Source organism: Natator depressus, chromosome 1 (genome assembly GCF_965152275.1).
Source record: "Natator depressus isolate rNatDep1 chromosome 1, rNatDep2.hap1, whole genome shotgun sequence".
NCBI classification, from domain to species: domain Eukaryota; kingdom Metazoa; phylum Chordata; order Testudines; family Cheloniidae; genus Natator; species Natator depressus.
Window position 1 is genome coordinate 12,408,554 of NC_134234.1, and position 27,917 is coordinate 12,436,470.

General features: G+C 42.6%; 1 protein-coding gene and 1 long non-coding RNA gene across 3 annotated transcripts in view; both read left to right on the top strand.

Annotated features, from left to right (window-relative positions):
• RAB6A (RAB6A, member RAS oncogene family) overlaps positions 1–27,917 on the top strand; it is a 104,298-nt gene that overhangs the window by 15,674 nt on the left and 60,707 nt on the right. The window lies entirely within an intron of this gene.
• LOC141988840 (uncharacterized) lies at positions 213–27,804 on the top strand. Its single transcript, XR_012639841.1, has 3 exons — positions 213–253; positions 26,845–26,936; positions 27,586–27,804. It is a non-coding gene; the product is annotated as an uncharacterized LOC141988840 (long non-coding RNA).

Below are 27,917 nucleotides of genomic sequence, written 5' to 3' on the forward strand. Positions count from 1 at the left end.
CAACAGTGGCCAGATGATGATGAGGAATGGAGAGGAACGTGCTAAATGAGCAGAAAAGGCAAAGTCCACGAGTGAAGCTGGAGTAAATCCATGAAAGGCTTGAAAAACCAAAGGCTGCCCCTGAATCCTGGCACAGATTAATGAACCAGTGGGGTTGGGAATGGGGTGCTGTGGCCATGATGTTTTCTATATGAGAGCAGCATTCTGCACGTATTGGAGTCTGCTTTCCTCACCAGGAGCCTTGGCTTTAAAGGTGAACTACAGGGCTAAAAATGAACCAGAGATATGCTGACTTTTTCCTCTAGCCAGGAAGAAATAAACGTTAGCATTGCCCCTGCCTCAGTGAAAATAAGACTACATGTAGCATCAGTAATTCAGAGCATGGCTCATAAAGATGGCCATTTGCAGCCCTCAGTGTCATTTTTTGACCCTCTGTGTGCTCCTCAGTCACCCAGCCAAATGTACTGATTTGTATTTCAGTAGTCCCTTGAGGCTTGCAGTCAGGATCAGGGACTCATTGTGCTGTAGAAACAAAGTGTGACAGTCCCTGCCTTAGAGATTTCAGAGCCTAGTTTTGTACCAAGATTTCCATGCTTCAGACTGTTCCCAGAGCGTTCTGCTTCAGCTGGTCACAAGGTTAAAGGATGAACATTAATCCATATTTGCAGTTTTGTAATAACTTCATTTTTATTTATGTAGCTAGTGGTCATACATGAAACCTATTAGACACCCCGAGGGACCAAGCTGTAACTACAGACCTCTTGTTAGAGATGAGAAATCATAGAAATTGGACATAGGGAGGGTTGGCAGAGGAAAAGACCTAAGGGGATGACCTGACCTTGCACTCACACTGGTCATTAGAAATGACCAGGGTCAGAGGAATGATATTCCAATGGCTTGTGTGCTAGCTTGGGACTTGAGAGGCCAAGGTTCAGTTCCTTGATCTGCCCCATACTTTAATGACTTACTCAAGGTCACACAGTTTCTCTGTAGAATGGGGATAATAGCACTTCCAAATCTCACAGCAAGAGTGTTATAAGAATAAATACATTAAAGATTATGACATGATCAGGTGCTATGGTAACAGAGGTCATATAGGTACCTAGGAGATAGGGTTTTCATCCTTCGTGCCCAGAATCCCTAGATGGCTTTGTTGCTTTCTTTCTGCACTGTACATCCTCAAAGCTAGTGATCATGATCACATGGCACCTTTACAAATGTCTGGTCGGATTAAACTGATCCACAGAACAAATGTAGGCTAAACTCCTTTTATTGGTAGCCATCATTTATTTTCTTTGGTCCAAGTTGTTGGAAGATGCATCCCAACAATTACTGACACATTCCAGTCAGTCATGCACTATCTCATGCTGCTCCTAATCCTGCTTTCCTGCCTTTGTACCAAACATGCCCCTTCCTTTCTTTAAAGGTACAGTGCTATGTATTACCACTGACAGGTTGTTCTTGAGAGCCCTTATATCAAATATTGGAGGCATCTCGGTCCATTCTTTCAGGGACTCAAAGATGAGAACTTCCAAGAGGTGGAAGGAAAGCTTTAATGTAAGCAAATCTGTTGAAATCTGTGGGTGTACTGTGAAGCGAAGCCATATTATTTTAAGATTTCTGCAGTATTTGCTGCTTTTAATTGTACAGAATCCAGCCTCTGATTTAATCTTCAGCATTTGTCGCACAGCCTCCCCTATGAGTCCAGAGTAATGCGCACATTAGATATACATGAATTCAATTTTGCGTCTACCTTGTTAACCTAGACCAGGGGTCGGCAACCTGCGGCACGCGTGCCAAAAGCTGCACCCGAGCCGATTTTTACTGGCACGCTGCTGCCAGCCGGGGTCTCGGCCGCCAGCCCGTCTCATCCTGCTGCTTGCCTGGGTGAAAAGAACTCCCCAGGCTGGCGGCCAGAACCCTGGCTGGCAGGAACTGGTGGACGGAACCCCAGACCGGTAGTGGGCTGAGCCACTCAGCCCGCCACCAGTCTGGGGTTCTGTCCGCTGGCCCTGCTCAGCCTGCTGCCTGTCTGAGTGAACAGAACCTCCACCCGACAGTGGGCTGAGCAGAGCCGGTGGCCAGGACCCCGGCTGGGAGAAGCCGGCGTAACCCCAGACCAGCAGCGGGCGAGCCACCCAGCTCAGCCCGCTGACAGTTGGGTTGCCAGCCGGGTTCCCAGCCATCTGCCCCGCTCAGCCTGCTGCCGGCCTGGGATACCAGCTGCCGGCCCTGCTCACCTCGCTGCTGGTCTTGGGTTCCAGCTGCCCAGCCCCCTGCCAGCTGGGGTCCGGGCTTCTGGCCCTGCTCAGCCCTCCTGCCAGCTTGGGGTACTGGCAGCCAGCCCAGGGCTCTGCTCCTGGCCTGGGCCCAGTGCTCTGCAGCCCTTATCAAAAATTACGCTACAATTAGCTTAAAAACTTGAAAACTTAAAACCTTTGTATATTACAGTAATCATTAATGTATAATGTTAATAAATACATAGGTTTGAAGAAACAAAGTAGTTGTACTTGCGTGCCTGTGCTTAATTTGAGTTTTCGATGATTTACCTTCTAAAAAAATCTCGCATGTCTTGCATGCACCCCACGTTAAGAACCACTGCACTAAACTGATAAGATCTGCATTTTAATTTAATTTTAAATGATGCTTCTTAAACATTTTAAAAACCTTGTTTACTTTACATACAACAATATTTTAGTTATATAATATAGACTTAGAGAGAGACCTTCTAAAAACGTTGAAATGTATTACCGGCACATGAAACCTTAAATTAGAATGAATAAATGAAGACTTGGCACACCTCTTGTGAAAGGTTGCCGACCCCTGACCTAGATGTTCAGAAAAGTACTGTAGCTGTTTCTGATGACAAAAGGAGGTATGTTTACTCATTCTCCACTCACTTTTTATGTTGCTGGCAAAGGTGAACTGGGACCACTTAAATTAGATACAACCCTGAACCAAACACCCTGAGCGTTCGGGAAGCTCCAATTTGGATATCCTCTCTAACTGAAATGCAGTCATAAGGCATAACAATCTAAGTAAGGCCTTATCCCAACTGGGAGCAGAACTATGCTGGCTCCTGCATCAATTAAACATTCATTTTTGCAACTTCACCCCCACTTTTATTCCCCACTTACCCATGAAAGGGGCGTTTCCTTTAGCCACTCATTCTCCAGAACTAGGTTTTCCTGTCTTACTAACTGAGGAAGATTGGAATTCTCCCTGCCTCACCACCTTTGGCATTCTTTCTACTTAATATTCCAAATAAAAGGTGTTGCCTTAAGGGTGTGATGTGCAATTGTCTTTTAAAAAAAAAAAATCACAAACTTTGGGCTTGTGCCTTTTTGAGGTGCCCTGTGTACAAAGAAGATCTGAAAATTTTTCCAGAAACAAACCATCTAAGGGTGGCTTTTGGGGGTTTTTTACATTAGAAGAGTTAGGTTTTGTCTAGTGTTGAAAGGGTCTATGAATAAGTGAGATGAGATCGAAAAAAAATCAAGCGACTAAAAATAAGCAATAGAGAGGATGGGATTTTTAAATCACTGTTCAAAAGAAGACACACACAAAAAATCTTTTTGTTTATACTTCTCTTCAGTGACTGACAAAGTTGTCCTCTCTCCAAAACATTAGTCACTGGAGCAAAATAAGCAGAAACAAAAGTTTCTGAAGAGTCTGTCAACCCCTCCCAACCCCCGGTCTGCTTCTCATTTTTGCTCATTTGGCTTTTGCAAGATCCTCATCATTTCACTTGTTCTCCAGTCGTCATAGCCTAGTCTTCTAGGCTAAATAAGCTAGTGGGATGCTAATTGTCCCATACAAATGTACACAAGTGAATTTAGATCTCTCAAGTCTTGAGGTGGAAGCCAAATGCAATTCAGCGTGGGTGGCTTGTATAATGTGCACTTGATCATCCGTATGAACCATAATTAACCAGCAGAAACTGGTTGTTTGCCCACTTCTTAACAATTTACTGGAGGAGGAAGGCTGGGCAGTGGTTAGGTCTCTAGCCAGGACTGGGGAGACCTGGCTTCAAGTCCCAGTTCCAGCAGGCTTGTTGTGTGACCTTGGGCAAGTCACTTGACCTCTCTGTGCCTCAGTTCCCATCTGTAAAATGGGTATACTGGCGCCATCCTTTTGCACTAGAGTATTGTGAGGCTAAATACATTAAAGGTTCCAAGATGCTCAGATACTATGATGAGGGCAATATAAGTACTCTAGGTCAGGAGTCCCCAACGTGGTGCCCGCGGGCGCCGTGGTGCCCGCCGGGGCATTTTTGTGCGCCTGCAGGACACCCCGCTGCTGAAATGCCATTGTTTCTTGGCGGCATTTCGGTGGCAATGCTTTTTCCCGCTGCCACTTCTCTGCAGTGGCATTTCAGCAGCCGGGTGTTTGGCACCTGCCACAGTCTTCTGGGAATAGCAAGGTTGGGGACCACTGCTCTAGGTAGACCCAACCTTAAACCTAGCTGTAAAAGTGACCTTTGAAATGTCAAATTCTAAGATGAAAAATAAAATGTCAACTGAGCTTGCTACAAAATATTCCAGGCTTCAGTTGGCTTTTTCCATTGTAAGTATGTTGGAAGCATGTTTGCGAGATCTACGGTGTCTAAAACTGGAAAATTGCTTGCAAGGTCCTGCACAAAAAAGGGGCATAGCGCCAAAATTGTCTTCCTCTTCCACTCCCACAGCTTCCTCTGCAGCTCAGAAGTGTCTCCTCCTCCCCCCCCCCACCCAAAAAGAAAAAAAAAGCGCCAAACGAACGATCTGGGCACTGTTGAAATCATGTTGGCTTACTTTTCTTTTGCATTCCCTATTTATGTATAGGAGACCAAACGGCGTGACTGAAGATTAGACTTAAATTTCTTTCCCCTCTGATGGAAAAATTAGGTTGCACTACACATCTGGTTAACTGTGATGGTATATTCTGCATTTCCAAGCTTGTCCTGAGTGTCTAGGTCACAGTTCTTATTGCAAAAATATAATTCAAAGATCTGAGGGATGCAGTTGGGCAACTTCCATCTCTGTATGTAAAAGATGCATATTTGCAATTCCCTTCTCTGTCTCAGCAAAAGCTCCTGAAGTTTGCCATGGGCAATCGGCATTTCAAAGATCAGGTGATGCCATTTGGACTCTTTTTGCCCCAAGCCTGTTCGCCAAATTGGTGTTCATGCTTTCAGCAGAACTCAAGGGAACCCCACTGAGATGGTAGGTGTGGCTTCATTCTTGCAGAATCTGAATGAAGCATCAATTGGATTTTGCAGGTGATCTGGTTTTCCAAATCCTATGGCGAAGGTTGGGAGGAAGAGGTTCTCAGTATTTCTGTCCTGTGCTCTGTTATATTATCAGAATTGTTCTAAATGGAAGCTGGTCCTTCTAGATTCCTCTCTTGCTTCATCATAGTAAAGCAAGGAATTCCTATTAAAATGTTAAGTCTTCTGGCATTGCTAGGTTCACTGCTGTGTTTGGTAGCATTAAAGTATTCTAGAAATTGGTCCCCTGAGTTGCCTTCTGAGCACCAGTGCTGGAGCTTTTTCTATGCTGAGGTTTATATTTTTTCTAACCCTTGCACTAGTGCAGCTCCAGTGCCTCATATTTCTACCACTTTCTGGACCTCCGCTGAGCATGTTCGTGTGATACAGTGGTTAAAATCACTGTTGGCTGGTCAAGTGAATTAACCAGTGCTGTGATTAAATAGCTGATATCAGCTGCATTTGAGAGTGGTCTGGTTTGCATTGATATCTGGTGACTACAATGTGTATTGTGGAATGGCATGAACTACCCAGTGAAAAGCTCTGAACTCTTGTGATTCACTAGATATGATATAGCTAGAGCAGCTTCTGTATCTGGATAATTCCTGAGATGAGAACTCCACTCTGCTGTGGTAAACGGGGGCTAAACAGCTTTGTCTGAAACGTGAGCATTTAGAGCCTTTGATAAAAGTTTGACACAACCTCTTGTGTCAAATGTCCTTTCCATCCCAAAACGACTATGGTCTTGGAATCTCCTTCTTGCAATGCACTGGTTTTGATATACACCAGTGTTGAGTGCTCTTCTGGCTTACTGGTGTCTAGCAGGGCAACTGATAGGTCACCATACTTCTGTCAGTTGGCAATAACTCAGTCACTATTGAAATGGGCTGGATTAGAATATTCAACACTTGACGCGCTGGTGATTTGAGGGAAATCTCAGTATTCCATCACCAATTCTGTGAGCCACGCCTAGGATGGTGCTTAAGTTAATGAGTGTACCATACCAGCAGAGCCACCAGGTCCTGTGATAGAGTGCATTTTCCAGATAGTTGGCATCTCTCTGCACCTGCTCAGTGTGATCCATTAGGTACGTGAGCCATAGCGTGCCTAATTGGAGAAACAAACTCTTTCAAACAATGTTTTAATTTGATTTTCCACAAAGGGCTGGTGGGTGCCATGTACTCTGCTGGGGTAACCATCGAGCATTTGAGATATTGGTTCAGTGATGGGAATCCTGGTTTGCTCATTATCTGTGAGCAAAAAAAAACATTGCCAGAATGTGTCAACTTTAAGAAAAGCTGTTTTTTCTGGGCGCTTGGTCTTTTTGGGTGTTTTTTGGGAACGCCTTGGTCTAATGTCCCCAAATTTAGATCACTGACCATACCCTGTGCCCCCATGAGGTGCACTAAATTTCAAGGCAATCTGGTTGACTCGATATATTTTAGAGCAGTTAGAACAGTCAAGCTTTAGACAGAAATCTGTTCTGAATGGTAAATTTGAGTGTTTGTAGAAAGGTAACTAAAAAGCAGGGATAGCACTGTTTCTTTCCCTTTTTTTTGTTGCTTAATGATGTGAACAACCAGAACACTGATTCTAATTTTCGTCTTTGTCTGAAAGATATAATGTGGCTACAAGGGATACAGAATTAGAAGCTTTTGTTCCCCCAATGTGGGAATCCAGGCAACTAACATTGAATCAAGCTGGGTGGTGGTGGTGGTGGGGTTTTGACATTTTTCAAGCACTGAGGAAGCAAGGGGCCTTGAAAAAAAAATTGTCAGCTGATCCAGAATTGCTGTACTGCGTTCTTGGACTTATGTGAAAAAAACAGAGGAGTTTGTTTTTTACTGTCATCTGAAATGACTTAACATTTTCAGGGGTGTGTGGGGTGTGCGCACATGTAGGTTGGTTATGTATAATTACTAGTATCCACCTAATGTGGCCATGCCAGTTTACCTTCCCACCCAAGATCATGTCCTGATTACGAGATGTTGCCATTTTACTTTAGCAGGTCTGCAAGGGTAGAGTACATTATACTAAGTAATGATCCTGCATTGCATCTGGATTTCTTTTATTTTTGGCTTATTTGTAAAGTGCTTGAAGAACTTCATGTGAAAAGCATGATATAAACTCTAAGTATTAACTTTGTTAAAAGATTAGCTTAAAACTTCACCCCAGGTTAAGCAATACAATTACTTGGTACCAGCTGAATGTATCCTCATTAGCACAGTATTTGCAGAAATTCTACTTAGTTAAATCATTGACCATCACTGTCATTTAATAAATGTAGATTAAAGCAGTTCCTTTGAAGACACCCTGATAGAGCCTTCATGATAAGAATACTTGAAATCACTAACTTAAATTTAATGTTCTTACTCATTTCTACAAGATCAACAGTATATCACATGTGGATTAGTTCTTTGTGTATCCTTTGGTGCGCTCTGTAGGCCTGCACTGCCTATTTGTCTGCTTCTTGAACCTCTGTGCATTTTCTTCCATTCTTTCTTTTGTATGTGGAATATCCTCCCTGAGCAAGTCCCTGTCCTCCCACTTGTCAAGTACCATTTGTTGCAGTGCTTACAAGAAATTGAACTAAGAAATGGGTCTCAAGCTCCTGTGTGATAGACCCTTTTTTGTATAAAAATAGCCAACTGTTTAAGCACTCTGAACCTTCATATGTTCTTAGGTTGTGTGCTCTCTGGAACAGAGAATGATAGTGGGTAACAGGACGGTATTGTAGCATAAAATTAGATACTAGTCCTATAATCTCTAGAAAACATTTACTCTGAATTTTAGTGCTTCAGAATGCTGGATTGACTACCCTCATCCATAGAGTAGGCATCGACAGAGGGAAACTTCCTCACACAACCCATCAGTGCACATAAATTTTGAAGTGTCTTCTGGGAGTTCACTTCTTTGCTATTCTGTGAGGCTGATAATTAGGAAGGTAATTTTTGGACACCTGTCAGCTAGAAGCTGGACTGACCCCGCCGCCCCCCTCTGATTTATTTCACTGGAACGGAAGAACCATTCATTGGTAAATATTTTAGTAGCTATTTGTACCTGGTTTGAGTCTGAACCAATGATCTTGAGGTGAAAACTTCCACTATCCCACTGCAAGTCCTGGGAGCCATACAATCCCCTCCCTATTCCTATTCTGATGTAAATTTTGCAGTGAGTATTGCTCCTCGTTGCTGGTACATTGATGATACGTTTGTAGTGTACGTGCCAAAATTGATCCTCCCACTATTTATAAAGCTTCACTAATTGTAAACTCGCATCTCTCATCAAATGGTGGCATCCTATTGTCTGACACTTAGTAATTGTCCTTGATTTTTCTGTTGTTTTGCAGTATTTTAACTAGGATGGGAGGAAAAAGTATTACCATGATACCTTTTCAGTTTAGGGAGCAGTAACTCTCAGACCACAAGTTATGGTATATTGATTATTATGTTTCAAAAGGATGGATTACACTGTAAGCCTCTGATTACTGTTTTATTAAACTTCAGTGATGTAACTAATCGCACCTAGCTTGGTACAAAGAATACAGGACATATGGAGCTCAAATGCTCTTACATGTTACAGTGAAAACCTCATCACATTCCTGTAACCCTCTAACAAAAGAGAGAGGGACGATAATCTGAAATAGTCCAGAAGGGATCCCAGTTAGCAGTCAAATTTGGTGACTGCAGGTGATGAATCAACAGGCAGTAGCAGTAAAGCACGTCACTGGTGCTGTCCCTTCTAGTGTGCATGTGTTCAAATTGCCTTTGTTCGTGCTTATAATCCCAGGGGAAACTAAAGTATGCAAAGGAGAAATGTTTAAGGTTTTTGAAAATGTTTTAAGCATTTCTGCTCTGGAATAGAATGAATTTTCTGTGTTACCTTATGCCATGGCTTGGGTGTAGACTTTAGTATGGAAGGGGGCAAAGATAAAGACAGTAAATGTCTGTATTTTAAAGCACCAGAGACAGGAAAGAAGAGGAATTTTCCAAGACGGTGTCACTGACTGACTCATCTTGCTCGTTTAGCCTTTTCTGTGTTTTATTTGTATAACCCCGAAATAAACAAAAGAAAAGAGCAAACTGAAAGCTTGTACTTTGCTCCCTCACTTTTAAATCCATGACTGTCTGTTTAGTAAGTGTTTGGAGAATGAACCTCAGTTTGCTGATGCTGAGGTGCAACTTCTGTAACAACTATGCCATTTGATGTTTTGGGGATCACCCAAACCAGTAAGGGGTTCAGTCACCGCCTACCCTGTAACCTTGAGAAGCCTTTGTACTGTGCTGCTATGGTTCAGATCCCTGACCCCAGTAGCCAGCCCACAAACATAAGGTCTCACCCTGGCTCTCACCAGCCCAGCTACTCTTCACAGGGTGAATCCAACAATCCTCCTAGTTCTGAGTCTTCCCAAATACACCCTCCCTGAGTTCTTAACTACCAGACACTTGGACTGTTCACCCCTGGTTTGTCACCCCCACACCGGCTCACATTGGTACGTGCACTCCACACAGTTTACAAACCAGAGACCTGCTTGGGATAAAAATAAACATAATTTATTTAATAGGAAATACCATTGAGTTAAAGATGATATAGTAAGGGAACGTGAATGTTTACAAGTTACACAGAAAATAAACAAAGACGCAACCTCAGGCTTTATATTTCCATATTACAACAGAACCTCAGAGTTATGACCACCTCGGGAATGGAGGTTGTTCATAACCCTGAAATGTTCACCCATAACGTTTTGTTCAGAGTTATGTTCTTTCAAAAGTTTATAGCTGAACATTGACTTAATACAGCTTTGAAACTGTACTAAGTGGACGAAAAATGCTACTTTTAACTATCTTAATTTAAATGAAACAAGCACAGAAACAGTTTCCTTTCCTTGTCAAATCTTTTTTAAACTTTCCCTTTTTTTTTTTTTAGGAGTTTACATTTTACACAGTACTGTACTGTATTTGCTTTTTTTTGGGTCTCTGCTGCTGCCTGAGTACTTCCATTTCCAAATGTGGTGTGTGGTTGACCGGTCAGTTCGTAACTCTGGTGTTTGAAACTGAGGTTCTACTGTAGATAAATCTCTTTTCGAATGGTAGTTACCTGTTGCCTTAAAACAGTTTCCCACCATACCCCCTAGCTATAGGTGGGATCCAGCATTCCTGGACAGCCTCCTACCTCGAGACTGTCCCCCAAGTTCTGGATAAAACAACCTCCGTTACAGTCCTGCTTTCAAAAGGCTTTTTCCTTTTTCCCTCCCCGCTTTCAGTCTATGGAGACTCATGGTTAATCGGAGTGGGGAAACTTTCTCCTGTCTTCATTGTTAGATTTCAATCTATCTCCTCCATTTCTCTTCATTAATGCTAATGGTCTACCATTTCCTTTTCCTGGGCTGGACAATGTATAGTCACAAAAGCTGGTTTCATATAACTAACTGGTTTCATATAAATAACTGGTTTGGGAGGTGTCTTTCCCAGCTTGACTGCTCACTACCCTGTTGTGAGGTGGAGCTGAAGTTGCAACACAGATTATGAGCATAGATTTCTATTGTCATAAATGTGTACATTCATAACCACAGACAATACATATCTCACAGTGACCATCAAGTCCAGAACATTACAAGCTTTCATAAAAGACCTTACTTGATATATTTTTATAGTGCAATAGCAGTATGCAATCAGTTGGATTAACTGCTTATTTTGGTGATTTAAACCTTCTTTTCTTCCCTTGGGGTGTTTGACCATGATTGTCATAGTCACCAGAGCACATTACAGCTCTGGATCTGGAAGAAGGCTCTTGCTTTATGTATTAAATGTTACTGTCCTGAACCCTTAAACTTGAAGAGGTAGAGGAAATGCAGACAGGTTCAAAAGAATCACATCTTAGTGCATCCCAGCTTAACACAGTTTTCCATCTGGCACTTGGGTGAAACAGCTTAATATCGGAGCTTTGGCTAAAAAGATCACGAGCAAGCATTATTATTGACCTCATTACAGATTGTCCAAATGAGTAGCTAGCCATGGGGTCACCCGGCCGTGCAACACAGTACTGTGCAAGATTGCAGACTCCTGTTCCTGCACAGCTGTGTGAAACTGATCATGATCAGCTGGAAAACAAATAACTTAAGGGTCCCTAGAGGAAACCAGAAAGTCATAACTATCAATAGAAATGACATGTCTTCTGTAATATTTTGGTATGCTTAATATCCCAATGAGTCGCTCATTTTATATTATAAAACTGTTGGATCTCTTTGTGACATTAGGCAGTGAGCATTTAAAGGAATGATTCATGCAGCCACATTCAAGATCACCATAAAATTTGTGGTTTTGCAGGACAATGCAGAGTCTAACTTTGTTCACATTCTATTGATGTTAATTCATTGTAGGCATGGGATTCAAGACCTGAATTCTTCTTCTTCTCTCTCCACTTTCTCACACCCAGTCAGCTTTTTGTCCTCCAAGAGGAAGAAAACCATCCACAATGAGAAGGCATATTTTCATAGGTGTTCATGACTTGGAAATTCAGCATGCTCTGTAACTCTGCACAAAACTTCTGGGCTGGATGTTTAAGTTTTATGTAGTAGGAGCTCTACGTTCATTCCACTTCTGGAAGTGGCATTCGCTGTACAGAGGAGAATATAACTGTTGTGCTAGAGCCACTTCCATAGAAAGCAGATCAGCATTTCCAACAGACTTTCTATCGTAAGGTTTAATTACTCTTGATCGTTTATGTATTTAATATACTTATATACTGCTTTACAACTTCAAAGTACTCTTCAAACAACCAATTAGGTGTTCAGAAATAATACAAGACATTGAGATGTAAAAATTGGATGCTATGAATGATTAACTGCTCTTCAAGGATTCCTTGTGGATTTATGTTCTGTGTAGCACATGTTCTAAATTCCATATCTGACGAGTGTAACTCTCTATATAATGTGCACTTCAAAAAAAAAAAAAAAAATCTGATTCACCTCCCTTGATTTTTAACTGCCACCTCTCTATACTGTAACTGCCACCTCCTCATATAAAGGGCCTAACTTAAAGTTTTTACAATATTGTCATTTAAAGGTAAACAGCCATATCTTTTGACTTCAGTGGGGCTCAGACTTCTAGGTGATGGTCTCCCTTTCCACTACCAACACATGTTTTAGCTTTTTATTAGGAAGCTGTCTTGGGGAAACTATGATTTGATTAGAGGAGTACTAGAGTGCAGTAACAAGAAGTCATTCAGTTTTTCAGCGATGTAGCAGTCATTTCAGTGAATTTGCTTAGTAATCTTAACTTTATGAGAATGCTATCAGAACGGACTTGACCTCAAAATAAAGATTTTTGTGAAAACTCTTTTACAACATCTGCGAAGTCAGCAAATACTTATATTTATTTTTTCAAATTTAATTTTGAGAGCTTTCAAGCAAACCTTTCCCTACAGTGTTTCCAATTGCTACAACATTTCAATGTGTTAATGCATGAAAACAGAATAAAATAACTAGAAACTGTAAACCAAAATAAAAATAAGAGCTGGTTCTGTTTTTGTTTGTACAGTACCAAGCACATTAGGACTTCTGAGTGCTAAAGCAATAAGTATAAATAACTTGTCTTCAGTGTCTCGGTAAAAATGCGAAGTGTAAAGAGTGGGATCTTTTAAAAAGTACTCACTGTTTGGCCAAATTCTGCTCTCATCGAAGTGATTGGCATTTTTACTACTGACTAAAATAGGAGCAGAGCTAGGCCAATGTTGCATGTGCTGGACAGTCCTACCCAAACAGCATACACTGTCAAAATTGCCTTATTTGAAGTCCTAACATAGCTAAGGAAACTTTAAAAAAAGACTTTTGGTAAAACATTCTAAACAAATGGAGACAGTTTCTGACTAGGAGCACAAAATAAGTACTAAACATAATCTGTTTTGACCCTTTGGTCTCCTATTTACTACCCAGTTGTGCAATTTAAATGTTGTCCTACTTGACATCCCTTAGGACACTTGAATGACAATCCAAAGGTGATGGGTTTGCAATTTCACCAGTCTTGGGAACTTTGGCCAAACATGCATTATCTACATGGAACTTGAATTAACTCTCATTCACAGTTCCATTGGGAATGTGAAATCCACTTTTAAACTTCCCCTAACAGAATTGCTTAGAAGCCTCTTCCACTTGCATCTTTCAATGCAGGGTGTCTGTAGTAATGGAATTAAATATAGGATTTATTCAGTAAGGGAAGACTTGCATTTTAAGTTGTTCACTTAAACCAACGTATGCTGCTGTTCAGGGAAGGGCAGATTTTCTTCATCTGCACTTTTTTCAGAGCACCTGACTGAAGCAGAGAGGAATATTTCTAGGCAAGATTTCATATCCTTTTCCCCCCAGAAAAGTTCCAGAGACAGAATCTGTGGCTTGTTGTCTAGTATGAGTTCTATTTGCCATATAAATTAGGAATTTAATATTCTAGGTTATAAAAATCAATCTGGAAATGACACTTTGCTATGTATAGTGTAAAAAAAAAAAAAAAGCTTCATCTCAAAAGCAGGGTGAAGGCTGTGTCAGCAAAGTTAATAAGACTTCATGTGAACTGTTTGCTGTAATTTTTCTATATCCGATTACCATGGTATGGATATCTAGATTTTCCTGGCTGAGATGGACCCTGATCATAGAATCAGTTTGTACCTGGAGTTAACTGAATACCATGAAGAACCTCCAGATGGTATAACATGCAACTGCCAATCTTCTTCCTTGCGTAGAAAGGGAAATGTGATCCTCTAATGCTGAACACACCATGCTGGCTCTTGATCTAGTACTGAATCCATTTTAACATCCTGTTGATTTTAAAGCTCTTTAGTGGGCAGGGCCCTGAATATTTTACACATCCTCTTTCCATGGCGTTGACCTATTATCGCAGGGGTGGCCAACCTGAGCCTGAGAAGGAGCCAGAATTTACCAATGTATATTGCCAAAGAGCCACAGTAATACATCATCAGCCCGTCATCAGCTCCCCCTCCCAGCACCTCCCACCCACCGGCAGCCCTGCCAGTCAGTGCCTCCCCACCCTCCCCACACCTCCTGATCAGCTGTTTTGTGGCATGCAGGAGGCTCGGAGCGGGAGGGGAAGGAGTGAGGGCATGGCAGGCTTGGGAGGGGGCCAGAAGGGGTGGAGTGGGCAGGGCCTGTGGCAGAGCCAAGGGTTGAGCAGTGAGCACCGCCCAGCACATTGGAAAGTTGGCACCTGTAGCTCCAGCCCCGGAGTCGGTGCCTATACAAGGAGCCACATATTAACTTCTGAAGAGCCACAGGTTGGCCACGTCTATATTATGGCAACTGCACTTTTCAGGAATTTTGGCCTCCAGCTTTGGAACTCTCTTCTATTAATGGTTAGACTACAGATCCTTTCACCTTAGCAACACAAAACACCCATCTCTTTAAATTAGCTTTCACACAAGAATCTTCCTGAAAATACCATGCATAGTTTATTGAAATACCTTGAGGCAAGGGTAGTATAGTGAATCTTTCATGATTTGCTCTCTATTGTTTTGATCATGCTTACATACCACTGTGGTAGGTATGTTACAAATATTTAGAACTTATCAGCAGACTCTGTGCATTTAAAATGATTTATACTTTCTCCACGCTGTTTCAGTAAGAGATTAACTGTACTCAGCAACAGATTTTTGAAGTGGCTGGAAGTAATGAGGAAGCGATGAGTATAATATTTCTTGCCTTATTAAAGAATGCTCTTCCTGCAGCTTGGAACCCATTATGACTAAAACCATGTGTTTATAAAGGACATGAAATGTGTAAAATGAATGAGATTCTGAGAAAGAAATGAGATAAAATTACACCACTAGAAGATGTTACTTTGTTACATATTTTCATACTGCAGTGCTTTGACTCTGATCGTCTTAACCAGCAACATGTGGCAGATTTTCAACCTCTCTTTTCCTCTACTGGAAAAATACAATGGAGAAATGACTCCATTGTGTTGGCATTTGGAAATGCACAGCTGATTTCTGTGGTTATGCTTCTCAATTTGACTGACTGTGATGAATGGCAATATAATCTACAATCTAGACAATGGAACAATGCCACTGGCCCATGTAGGGTCTTTTCCTTGTCTAGACAGGACTACTTAAATCAGTCTGGTGGTGGTTTGTTGATTTAATCCAAAATATTTAAAGATAGGAATTTTTGTTCAGATTCCACTCTGAACTGTTTCAGAGTAACAGCCGTGTTAGTCTGTATTCGCAAAAAGAAAAGGAGTACTTGTGGCACCTTAGAGACTAACCAATTTATTTGAGCATAAGCTTTCGTGAGCTACAGCTCACTTCATTGGATGCATACTGTGGAAACTGCAGAAGACATTATATACACAGAGACCATGAAACAATACCTCCTCCCACCCCACTCTCCTGCTGGTAATAGCTTATCTAAAGTGATCACTCTCCTTACAATGTGTATGATGATCAAGGTGGGCCATTTCCAGCATAAATCCAAGTTTAACCAGAACGTCGGGGGGGGGGGGGGGGAGGAGGAAAAAACAAGGGGGAATAGGCTAACTTGCATAATGACTTAGCCACTCCCAGTCTCTCTTTAAGCCTAAATTAATAGTATCCAATTTGCAAATGAATTCCAATTCAGCAGTTTCTCACTGGAGTCTGGATTTGAAGTTTTTTTGTTGTAAGATAGCGACCTTCATGTCTGTAATTGCGTGACCAGAGAGATTGAAGTGTTCTCCGACTGGTTTATGAATGTTATAATTCTTGACATCTGATTTGTGTCCATTTATTCTTTTACGTAGAGACTGTCCAGTTTGACCAACATACATGGCAGAGGGGCATTGCTGGCACATGATGGCATATATCACATTGGTGGATGTGCAGGTGAACGAGCCTCTGATAGTGTGGCTGATGTTATTAGGCCCTGTGATGGTGTCCCCTGAATAGATATGTGGGCACAGTTGGCAACGGGCTTTGTTGCAAGGATAGGTTCCTGGGTTAGTGGTTCTGTTGTGTGTATGTGGTTGTTGGTGAGTATTTGCTTCAGGTTGGGGGGCTGTCTATAAGCAAGGACTGGCCTGTCTCCCAAGATTTGTGAGACTGTTGGGTCGTCCTTCAGGATAGGTTGTAGATCCTTAATAATGCGTTGGAGGGGTTTTAGTTGGGGGCTGAAGGTGACGGCTAGTGGCGTTCTGTTATTTTCTTTGTTAGGCCTGTCCTGTAGTCGGTGACTTCTGGGAACTCTTCTGGCTCTATCAATCTGTTTCTTCACTTCCGCAGGTGGGTATTGTAGTTGTAAGAATGCTTGATAGAGATCTTGTAGGTGTTTGTCTCTGTCGGAGGGGTTGGAGCAAATGCGGTTGTATCGCAGAGCTTGGCTGTAGATGATCGTGTGGTGTGGTCAGGGTGAAAGCTGGAGGCATGTAGGTAGGAATAGCGGTCAGTAGGTTTCCGGTATAGGGTGATGTTTATGTGACCATTGTTTATTAGCACTGTAGTGTCCAGGAAGTGGATCTCTTTTGTGTGGACTGGACCAGGCTGAGGTTGATGGTGGGATGGAAATTGTTGAAATCATGGTGGAATTCCTCCAGGGCTTCTTTTCCATGGGTCCAGATGATGAAGATGTCATCAGTATAGCGCAAGTAGAGTAGGGCTGTTAGGGGACGAGAGCTGAGGAAGCGTTGTTCTAAATCAGCCATAAAAATGTTGGCATACTGTGGGGCCATGCGGGTACCCATAGCAGTGCCGCTGATCTGAAGGTATACATTGTCCCCAAATATAAAATAGTTATGGGTAAGGACAAAGTCACAAAGTTCAGCCACCAGGTTAGCCGTGGCATTATCGGGGATAGTTTTCTTGACGGCTTGTAGTCCATCTTTGTGTGGAATGTTGGTGTAGAGAGCTTCTACATCCATAGTGGCCAGGATGGTGTTATCAGGAAGATCACCAATGGATTGTAGTTTCCTCAGGAAGTCAGTGGTGTCTCGAAGGTAGCTGGGAGTGCTGGTAGCATAGGGCCTGAGGAGGGAGTCTACATAGCCAGACAATCCTGCTGTCAGGGTGCCGATGCCTGAGATGATGGGGCGCCCAGGATTTCCAGGTTTATGGATCTTGGGTAGTAGATAGAATATCCCAGGTCGGGGTTCCAGGGGTGTGTCTGTGCGGATTTGATCTTGTGCTTTTTCAGGAAGTTTCTTGAGCAAATGCTGTAGTTGCTTTTGGTAACTCTCAGTGGGATCATAGGGTAATGGCTTGTAGAAAGTGGTGTTGGAGAGCTGCCGAGCAGCCTCTTGTTCATATTCCGATCTATTCATGATGACAACAGCACCTCCTTTGTCAGCCTTTTTGATTATGATGTCAGAGTTGTTTCTGAGGCTGTGGATGGCATTGTGTTCTGCACGGCTGAGGTTATGGGGCAAGTGATGCTGCTTTTCCACAATTTCAGCCCGTGCACGTCGGCGGAAGCACTCTATGTAGAAGTCCAGTCTGCTGTTTCGACCTTCAGGAGGAGTCCACCTTGAATCCTTCTTTTTGTAATGTTGGTAGGGAGGCCTCTGTGGATTAGTATGTTGTTCAGAGGTATTTTGGAAATATTCCTTGAGTCGGAGACGTCAAAAATAGGATTCTAGGTCACCACAGAACTGTGTCATGTTCGTGGGGGTGGAGGGGCAGAAGGAGAGGCCCAGAGATAGGACAGCTGCTTCTGTGGGCTGACAGTATAGTTGGATAGGTTAACAGTATTGCTGGGTGGGTTGAGGGAACCATTGCTGTGCTCCCTTGTGGCATGTAGTAGTTTAGAAAGTTTAGTGTCCTTTTTCTTTAGTAGAGAAGCAAAGTGTGTGTTGTAAATGGCTTGTCTAGTTTTAGTAAACTCCAGCCACGAGGAACTTTTTAAAAGAACCCAAATAGAAGTTGAATTACCCTTTTTGTGTCTAACTGATTACTTAGCACAATACTAACTAACCTCTTAAACACTCTTTCAGATGTTCCTTATTTTGAATAAAAATGCAGCTCATTTCTGATAGCTTAGTCCAATCTTGTTTTCTGTTTAGCACAAGGGAGACTTAGCCTTGCATTAGTAATTAGAGCCTCAGTGTTTTGTTTTCATTAACTATAGCAGCATTTGTTGTGATTTAAATCATGGTGAAGAACGGTGAATCTTGAGCAGGCTACCTTAATTCATGTAGACTCTAAAGCATTTGCATTTGAGCAGAGTGTGCTTAGATGCTGAAATTACAGATTAAAAAATTAATGTCCAGCTTTACATGTAGCTTGCTGGTGGCTTCTAACTTGGGCTATGCTAAGCCACTAATAGTATCCAGCCTCAGTGTGTAGCATTTGATTTTTATATCCCACATGAATTTTTCAGCATGGATGTCGGTAACTTTCATTTACACTAGTTTTTTTTACACCTGTTATACATGAGTTTTTAAAGTTTTTGAAACTGTCTTGTATGTTAGTGAAATAACAGAACTGGTGCTGGTGATTGCTCTGCTGATACCTAAAGGATGGAATACAGTGGCTGAAGTCCAGAGACTGAGGCTGAAAAAGGAGGAACAGTTACAAAACTTGTAAACACTGTCTTTTCCTCTGGTTTTCTAGTGATTGGTGTTGTCGTGATCCTGCTTCCCAACACTGACAATCACTAAATAGTCAGTGAATGAATCTCTGAATTGGAGAGAATTAAATTTTCAGTTGTGAAAACCTTTGAGGTTAGGGAATATTTCCTTCTGCGGCAGGTGGACTGAAACCCAGGGCAAAAGGATAGACTTCTTGTCGCTCTTCTCTTGTGCCTTGACTTGACTGTTCTGCTGCCCACTAGATGTTCTGATCACTCTGGCACTGCCCATTGCATTCTTCTGAATACTTGAAGCTTTGTTTTGAATTCAGCACCAGTACCCTAGGCAGTCCCCAGACAAGACCAAATGTTACTGGATTGAGTGGGCCAAGGCGAGGCGGGGGAATTGTCTAGTTTGCCTGTGGCGGATGAGTTAATCTATTGCTGTCAAGGCTGGTTCCTAGAGTGCAAACATGCTTCTGGGTGCGTGGTCTCATTTTCAATAGTAGCATTTACAGTAGGATGTGCAAGGCTTTGAGAAATGCTAATAGTAATATTTAAACTTCCTATTCATTTCCCTTTTAACTTCTTTGAGATCAGCGTTTCAGCCCCCTTACATACCTGATGAAAAACAAGACTTCTGAAAAAATTGTGATTTTATATTAGTATTTCTGGTCCCTCCTGTTTGAAGGTGACTTGGTCACACTTATTTTTGGATGTCCTGTCTGCTTCTGCTGTTCACCACCTGATATAGTCAGTTCTAGTCCATGCTGAAGTGTGCGCTACAGCAGTGTCACAGCTCTGGTACCCAAGCTCTCTCCAGGCTTAAGCTAGCGTAGGTATGTCTATTACAGCTACAGTCATATTCTTTGATTGCAATGTAGACAGCTGCATAAGGATGATACTGCATCAGTTAAACTATATTTTGCTTTGGAAAGCTCTCTTCACAGCTCCAGTACTTCTGCTGTTTGAAGCTTGGCTAACTACAACAGAATGGAATATTGCTCTTTTAAAATGTTCAGCTGTTGATATCCATCAAAATTGAGCTCCCCACCTCTCCAGTTCAGTGCCTTTGCTACTAGGGAACTCCTTGAAATCCTGCAGTAGAAAAAAATTGCAGCTGATCACGGAGGGTTCTCCATTACGACCACAAGAGCTAGCATAGATCTATGCCCAGTGTGGACACAGAATATTAAACTGGCATTGTCTCCAGAGAAACTACCATCCTAGTGATCATGGAATAACTTCTGTGCTGTAGCCTAGCATTTCAGAAAGGATGTGGTTTCATTGTAAATCTCAGCCCCCAGCTGGGATTTTTGGCTGCTTGCATTATCAGAGCTGTGGTCTTCTGTATTAAACAAGTAGTACGAGTGAACTGATCAGTGTCATTGCTGACTTCAAGTATCGTACGATGTGCAAAATAAACTTGCTTTGAATATCTCTGTATTAAATGTGCAATTTACTCAATCAAATACAAAACAAAGCCAAGGTCTTAAAAGCGGCACAAGTTAAATGGTCTTGTGTCTGGAAGAGATCCTAATAAATACCTTTCCCCACCTTTTGGCTATTGATAATTTTAAGTACAAACACCAATTTTTTTCACTCTCCCTGCCAATCCTGACGTGCCGAGAAACAGTATTAAAAATGTACTTAAATGGCACTGAGCTCTTAGATCTGTGGCGTAGTAGACCTTTATCCAGTCATTCTTCTTCAATATGTAGCTGTCAGCTATAGAAATCAATTTTCTTTATATTGTGGCATTTGAATCTTAGTGGATTGATTAGATAAAGGGAGATCCTTAAGAGGAATTAAATTACTGTGCTTGGTAAGGCAATTTTCATGTCCATTTGGTGCCATTTAAAAGATTGTGTTTGAAGTTTAACGCTATGGGTCACTGAGCTTTCCTAAACGTCATGTGAGCGAGTAACTATAAAGTGGTCCTGCAGCTGCAGTGTTTTGAAAGCAGAGTCTTGCTGTTGCGAAACTCCTCATTGTGCTCTTGTTCAAAGTTATTAGTGAAGTGCATATTGAGGATGCTCTAGCTAGCAGGTGTTGCGCAGAGGTGCACTGGTGCCGGTAAGTCTGGCGCTTGCTGTTTGGAAGAGCTGATCAGGTTCTCCTTTGAGCTCTAGGGAAAACGTTGTTTTTTAGTTTTCATACTCTAAATAAATCACGTTCTGAACTTTCCCATGACATCGACATTTTCTGTCTCTGGTGTCCTGGGTTTTCTGAGAGAGTTTTCTCAGCCCTTCCTGTTAGTTTCTGATGTGTGCTCCTGTGAATGAATATTTCTGGGATCCAAATATCACCAGTGTGGACTGAAGCTGAATCCCTCTTCTGACAGCCAATGAAAGAGCAGCATTTTTATATCTATAGCCATCTTCTAGGATCTCTCCCAATGCACTTACTGTCTCAGATGGAGTGGTCATGTTCATAAGCAGCTCTTTACAGACCATCTTCTACCTTTGTTCCTTCCACTAGGTGCACAATATGTAAGTCTTGCCTTCTAACATCCATAACTGGATCTTCCAGTAGTGTTGTGCAGAAAGGGAGTGCAGTGGAAAGTCTGGTGTCTCTGCTGTGCTGGTCCTCCCAGGCAGGGAAGTGAGAGACCTCCTCTTCCTCCCCCCCCCCCCCCAACTGCTCTAGGTAAAAGGCTTTTGTTGTCATTAAAGTGGTCTCTTCAATAGAATATCTTGAAGATCAGCAGAAGCTTGTTCAGGTCACTAAGCAGGCTGTGAAAATTAAATACATTGCTCCTTCCCTCCAAGGATGGTATGGAACGCATGTGGAGAGGCTTCCCTTTCCTTGTCATGTACCAAAATAAACAGCTACCAAAGGCAGTTCATTAAACGGACTAGGGCAAGGACTCCTTACTGAAGGAATCTTTTACTGAAACGCTGCCCCAAACCAGCTGGGAGTTCTTCCCATTTTTCTGTTGTAGATCAGCCTAGATCTTCCCGTGGCATGACAAAACCCCCACACAAATAACTGGTTCTCTGCCCAACTTCCTTGCTGTCCCATTTGTGAGCAGAATTGCTTCTTTTTGGGAAACCTGGGTTCAAATTACCATTCTAGAATTGAGAACAGTGTCCTGAGGGTCCGTATCAGCTTCTAATATCTGTAAATACAGAGATGGACCCTTAAATTGGCATGATAAAAGTATACCAAACAGTAGGTAGAGAAGGTAGATTGGGGACTTCTGTTCATTTTATTTCACAATCCAAGAACATGGGAATATTCAGCAAAAATTGGAAGGTGGGAAATTCAAAACAGGGTGTTTTGGGTTTTTTTGTCACACGTTGCATGATTGGTCTGGGGAACATGTCTGAGGCCAAGAGCTTAATGTGATTCAGATAGGATTAAACATTTAAATGTGCATGCAGAATATCCAGACGTCTCATCGTAATACCCTGTATTGAAATAACTAGGCATATAAGCCCTCAAGTTTTGGGACATAAGCCCCACTGGAACATTGGATGTTAAGAGGAAACTTTCTCCCTTGGAGCAACTTATCCTGTTGCTGCCTGCTGCATGGTTTCTTGCATCTTCCACTGCATCAGCTTGTATGGCTACTACTGGAGATGCGATGTTAGGCTAGATGGACCATGGGGTCTGATCAATATGACAATCTATCGACATAGCTGTAATGGCAGGAACTTTTTAAAGTTGCCACTTTTAACAAACATTCTTCCCAACTACTCTCAGCAAAGAATCATACATGCTGATCTTCATACCTCAGACTGCTCGTCTAGTCCATGAGGCCCTGCCCCTGCCCCAACTCTGCCCCCTCCCTGCCCTTATTCCAACCCCTTCCCCAAATCCACACCCCAGCCCTGCCTCTTCTCCACCTCCTCCCCTGAGTGTGCCATGTCCCCACTCCTCCCTCCTCCCTCCTGGAAAGTCCTAAGCACTGCCAAACAGCTGTTTGGTGGTGGGAAGCGCTGGGAGGTAGGCGGAGGAGCGGGGACGCGGCGCGCTGAAGGGGGAGGAGCTGGGGCGGAGGGTGAGGGCAGCTTGGCTGCCAGTGGAGTCGGCACCTCTAGCGGGCCACAGGATAGGTCATGTTTATACTACAAAATTAAATAAACCTAATTTGCGTTGGCATGTAACCCCCACAGTAATTACATTGCTTGTGTGTTGGCGGTGCGCATCTTCACCAGTAGCACTTGTATCAATTGAACTGGCAGTGTGGGGCATTGTGGGATGGCTCCTGAAAGCTAGTAACAGTCAACATAAGCAACGCAGTGTCTACAGTGGCACTGTGTCAACCTAACTACATCAGCCTTGACTCTACATCACTCATGGAAGTGAAGTTATTAAGTTGGTGTAGCAGGGCAGTTATGTTGTGGGAGCGAAATTTAAGGTGTAGACACTTCCATAGTTAGGTCAACATAAGCTGCCTTGCTTTGACTGAACTCTCTAGTGTAGACCCAACCTCCCTGAGAGGCAGTAGCTATGTCAATGGGAGAAGCTCTCCCATCGACGTAGCGCTATCTACACTTGGGGCTAGGTCAGTATAAGTACGTCGCTCAGGGGTGTGGAAAATCCAGCCATAGGCCTGGTCTACGCTATAGAGTTAGTCGATGCAAGGCAGCTTACGTTGATCTAACTTTGTAAGCGTCTGCACTGAAATGTAGCTCCCACCGATGTAACTCATCTACTACACACTGATTTAATCACTCCACCTCTGCGAGAGGTGAAGCACTCAAGTCAACGCAGTTAGGTCAACACAGTGTCAGCGTAGACACTGCATTGCTTACATTGACTGTTGCTGCCTTGTTCAATTGGTGCAAGCGCAACTGGTGAGGATGCGCGCCGCTGACATAAATGAGGTTAACTTAATTTTGTAGTTGTCATAAATATAAAGGGAAGGGTAACCACCTTTCTGTATACAGAACTATAAAATCCCTCCTGGCCAGAGGCAAAACCTGTAAAGGGTTAAGAAGCTAGGATAAGCTTGCTGGCACCTGACCAAAATGACCAATGAGGAGACAAGTTACTTTCAAAGCTGCGGGGGGAAAACTGAAGAAAGGATCGGTCGGTCTGTCTGTGTGATGCTTTTGCCGGGAACAGATCAGGAATACTCTTCAGAACTCCTGTAAAATGTTAGTAAGCAATCTAGCTAGAAATGCGTTAGATTTCCTTTTGTTTAAATGGCTGGTAAAATAGCTGTGCTGAATGGAATGTATATTCCTGATTTTGTGTCTTTTTGTAACTTAAGGTTTTGCCTAGAGGGATTCTCTGTTTTGAATCTGATTACCCTGTAAGATATTTACCATCCTGATTTTACAGAGGTGATTCTTTTACTTTTTTTAATTAAAATTCTTCTTTTAAGAACCTGACTGCTTTTTCATTCTTCTTAAGATCCAAGGGTTTGGGTCTGTGTTCACCTATGCAAATTGGTGAGGATTTTTATCAAGCCTTCCCCAGGAAAGGGGGTGTAGGGCTTGGGGGGGATATTTTGTGGGGAAGACGTCTCCTAGTGAGCTCTTTCCCTGTTCTTTGTTTAACACGCTTGGTGGTGGAGGCATAGGGTTCAAGGACAAGGCAAAGTTTGTACCTTGAGGAAGTTTTTAACCTAAGCTGGTAAGAATAAGCTTAGGGGGTCTTTCATGCAGGTCCGCACATCGGTACCCGAGAGTTCAGAGTGGGGAAAGAACCTTGACAGTAATGCAAACTTGCGCATAGATTCATGACTGCATCTTCAAGCTTAATTCATCTGGGGCAATGGCATTCTCTTAGACTGATGGGCAAGAAGCATATGTGGCAGAACTGGGAGCTCACTGCATATTCACACTTTCACAAAACACCACTTGACTTGACTCACACATATCAGATGTGGCCTTCAGCCAGACCTTGGAGACTTATGCTTCCTTAGTCAGCAAATCTTCTTAAACCTCCATTCTTCCTTGTCTTGACTTATGATTCTTGGCCCAACCAGGATCTGATTCTTCCCAGCCAGAAAACTGCAATGCAAATGTTCATTTTCTGTGGTCTGCCTCTGCTAGGGCAGGCACCCACTTGGAAACAAGTACTCATTTCCCCCCTCCTCAGTTGTCTGTTTCCTAAAGGAGCTACTGGAATGTTAATCACTTGGTTACTGGTTAATGGAGATAGGGGAGTAACTGGTCCCTTTCTGTAAATTATGAACATGCTTAACTGGGGAAAGCAGTCAGCCAACAAGTAGGCCTGAAATTCTTGTTTACATTGGTTATTGCCAGATTGATTGGAACTGAATCCTTCAGTCTGCACAGGTGACAGCCAGATTGTGATAGGAAAACAAAGTGTTTATTTCCTGCTGGCTTATCGGTGGCTATAGCATTCTTGGTTGCTAGCTCTAAAATGCATGTTATTTCTTGCATGTTTATCAACACAGAGCATCTATATCAATTTACAGTACAAATGATTAAAAATCAGCCTTTGTGAGCAGTTAGATACTTTTCAGTTTGGGAGGAAAACTCTGGTAATCTCAATGTGGCGATTGACAAATGGCTTTGAAATGGTGCCCACCTTTCTTTTTTTAACGCAGTTTACCTGCACGCAATATATTTGAGTCGTCCTATAGAAATGAATGTCCTACATTTTTCCAGGGTACCAAATGTGTAACTGATTAAGGTCCTCTGGGGAGAATTGTGATTCTCATGTGCATCTGTATCTCCTGGAGAGAGAAACACGAAACTTGTCAGAAATGTAAATGTTAAACACAGGACCTTTAATTTCTCTAGTTTATACAGTTTACATCTTCACACTCAAAATGGAGCCTGTCACGGAGTCACTGGGCCAAGGCTCTGGAACTGCTCCAAATGAAGCCAGTCAGGAGTCTGATATAGCATGCCTCCAGAGCAGTGAGTGTGTCAGGGGTCAGGCAGTGGGGTCCAGCTCAGTCTGCTGTTGCTCCTTCTCCTGGTCTTTGTCCTGCTTCCTGGGCAAAATGTCACCTGGTTCTCAGGTTACGAAGGATATCCCTCCATAGCTTATGTGCAGGCAGCTGGGAAGCCTCACCTGCCCCGAGGGCCTCAGAAAAAGTCACACACCCGATTCCCACCACCTAGGCATTGGTGCGGTACGCAGGGAAACTGTGGTACATGCAGTATTAATACAGGACAGTAAGATTCACGTGCAACATAACCAGGGGGAAAACCCCACTTGGTCACATCGCCATTACTTACATTCTTGGTCTTCCTTTACGTACTGTCCCTGTTAGCGTAGCACTTTTCGGATAAGCTGCAGTTGATCATATCAACCATTGACATAAAGTAAATGGCTTTTTTTTTTGAGTGCGTTCATCTGCTAGGTAGATGTCATCCCTCATTATTTCATGCCATTTCACTCCACTCTGTTACTTACCTTCATGCTTGTTCTGCACCAGACAGTCATAAATATTCATGCAGACTTCCTGCCATCCATTTAGTCTTGTATACTTAGCTGATAGTCTGCTTCTTTAAAAAAAAACAAAACCACTCAGGCTTTCTTAGCATATGAGAGAGCTGAAGGCTGCCTAGTGCTAGTGAGCTAATAGGTAAAATGCTTAAACCTCTGGTTTTGTGGAGTTGCTGGGAGACATGAAGGTCTCTTGAGATCTAGGATATTACTTTTTGTTGAATGATCTTCTCAAGATTTCTTAACAATTCTGCCAAATTGGGGGCACTTGATTTTTCCCTGTTAAAATCCAAGTTGATTAATTCAGAGAATTTCAAATATTCCAGCTTCTTTTACTGTTTTTTATTTTCTAGCCAGATGCAATAATGAATGTCTAGTCTCCTGTTACTTTTTTTTATAAATTGACTGCATCAGATGCTTGCTCATTTTTTCTCACCTTAATGTAGCTGTTCTGACTTGCCAAGTATAGTCCATTTTGGATTGAATCTTCTTTAAGGGCTGAGATGCAACTAATTACAGTATCAAGAGAATAACTGTTAAGATTAGAAGGAAAATGGCTACTAGGTGCCATCAGTCAAGACTGTATGATAAATTTTCCAACTGTGGGGTAGAGATAAGCACACGCTCTTGAAGTAGCTTACAGCGCTGGCTGTTTCCTTCATTCTTTCGTCAGGTGGTGCACTGTGACTGAATTCACTGTCATCTTGTAGAACTCCCAGATCTCGTGATGCTGGAAGAGGCAGTTATGTTATGTTCTTTCCCCAGGTGAGAAATTTTAATGGGTGTACAAGGTAACAAGTTGTGAGCGCTGAAAGATAATGGCAGGGATAGTAACCCAGGTTGAGACTGGAAATGTCTGAGGTGAGCAATACTTATCCTTCCAGTAGACGTGTGCTTGAGGTTTGGGTGCCAGTACAGCTTTAGATGATGGATTCATAGATATTTGGGTTTCTACAAGGTTATATTTTGTAGCTGCTTTTCTTAAGTCAAATAACTCTTGTTGTCACTAGCTTCTGTAGAACTTCTCATGGCCACTGGTAAGTAATGAAAATTCAAGCACAAAACACTTAAATGGATCTTGCCTGTAGATCATTAGTCTGGCTGGGTCTGGCACTACCAAGTGGATTGAATTCCAGTGATAAGAGCTCTCAGCTGAGGAATCCTTGGCACCAAATAGCATTAAGACTTTACTTCCGTAAGCAAGCACTACCCAGCCAGTTTCAGCTACCAGAATGACGTGTTAGATGAAAGGTCTCTCATGTAGCTGGGCACCTGGCCATTTATGGGTTTGAAGATAATTGCCAGTGCTTTGAATTGCATCCAGTTATTGGGTTCATTCTGGCCCACTCCACGGGGGGGGCAGATCTCCTATGCTACATGGGATTTCCATGTGGATTTTGTGGATTGCCCCTAGGAGTCAGCGATGACGGCAACAGACACACAAATGACTGAGGTCTGCATAACAAGCACTTCAGACATCCAGAGTTAAAGGGAACTTTTCAGATGCTTGGAGCTGTGGACAGCTACAGGATGAGGGCAGGGAACAGAGCGTATGAATGGAATGGGACGGAACAGAACACAGAGGAAAGGTACAGCTCTGGCCTGTGAAAGGACAACGCATCTTTTGGAAGAAACAAAGGTGAGGGAAGAGAATCTACAGGGAAACAGGCAAAAATGGTAAAAGGAGAAAAACGACACTGATTTTAGGCTGGTGAATTTTAATAGATCTATTACCTAGACTGTTCT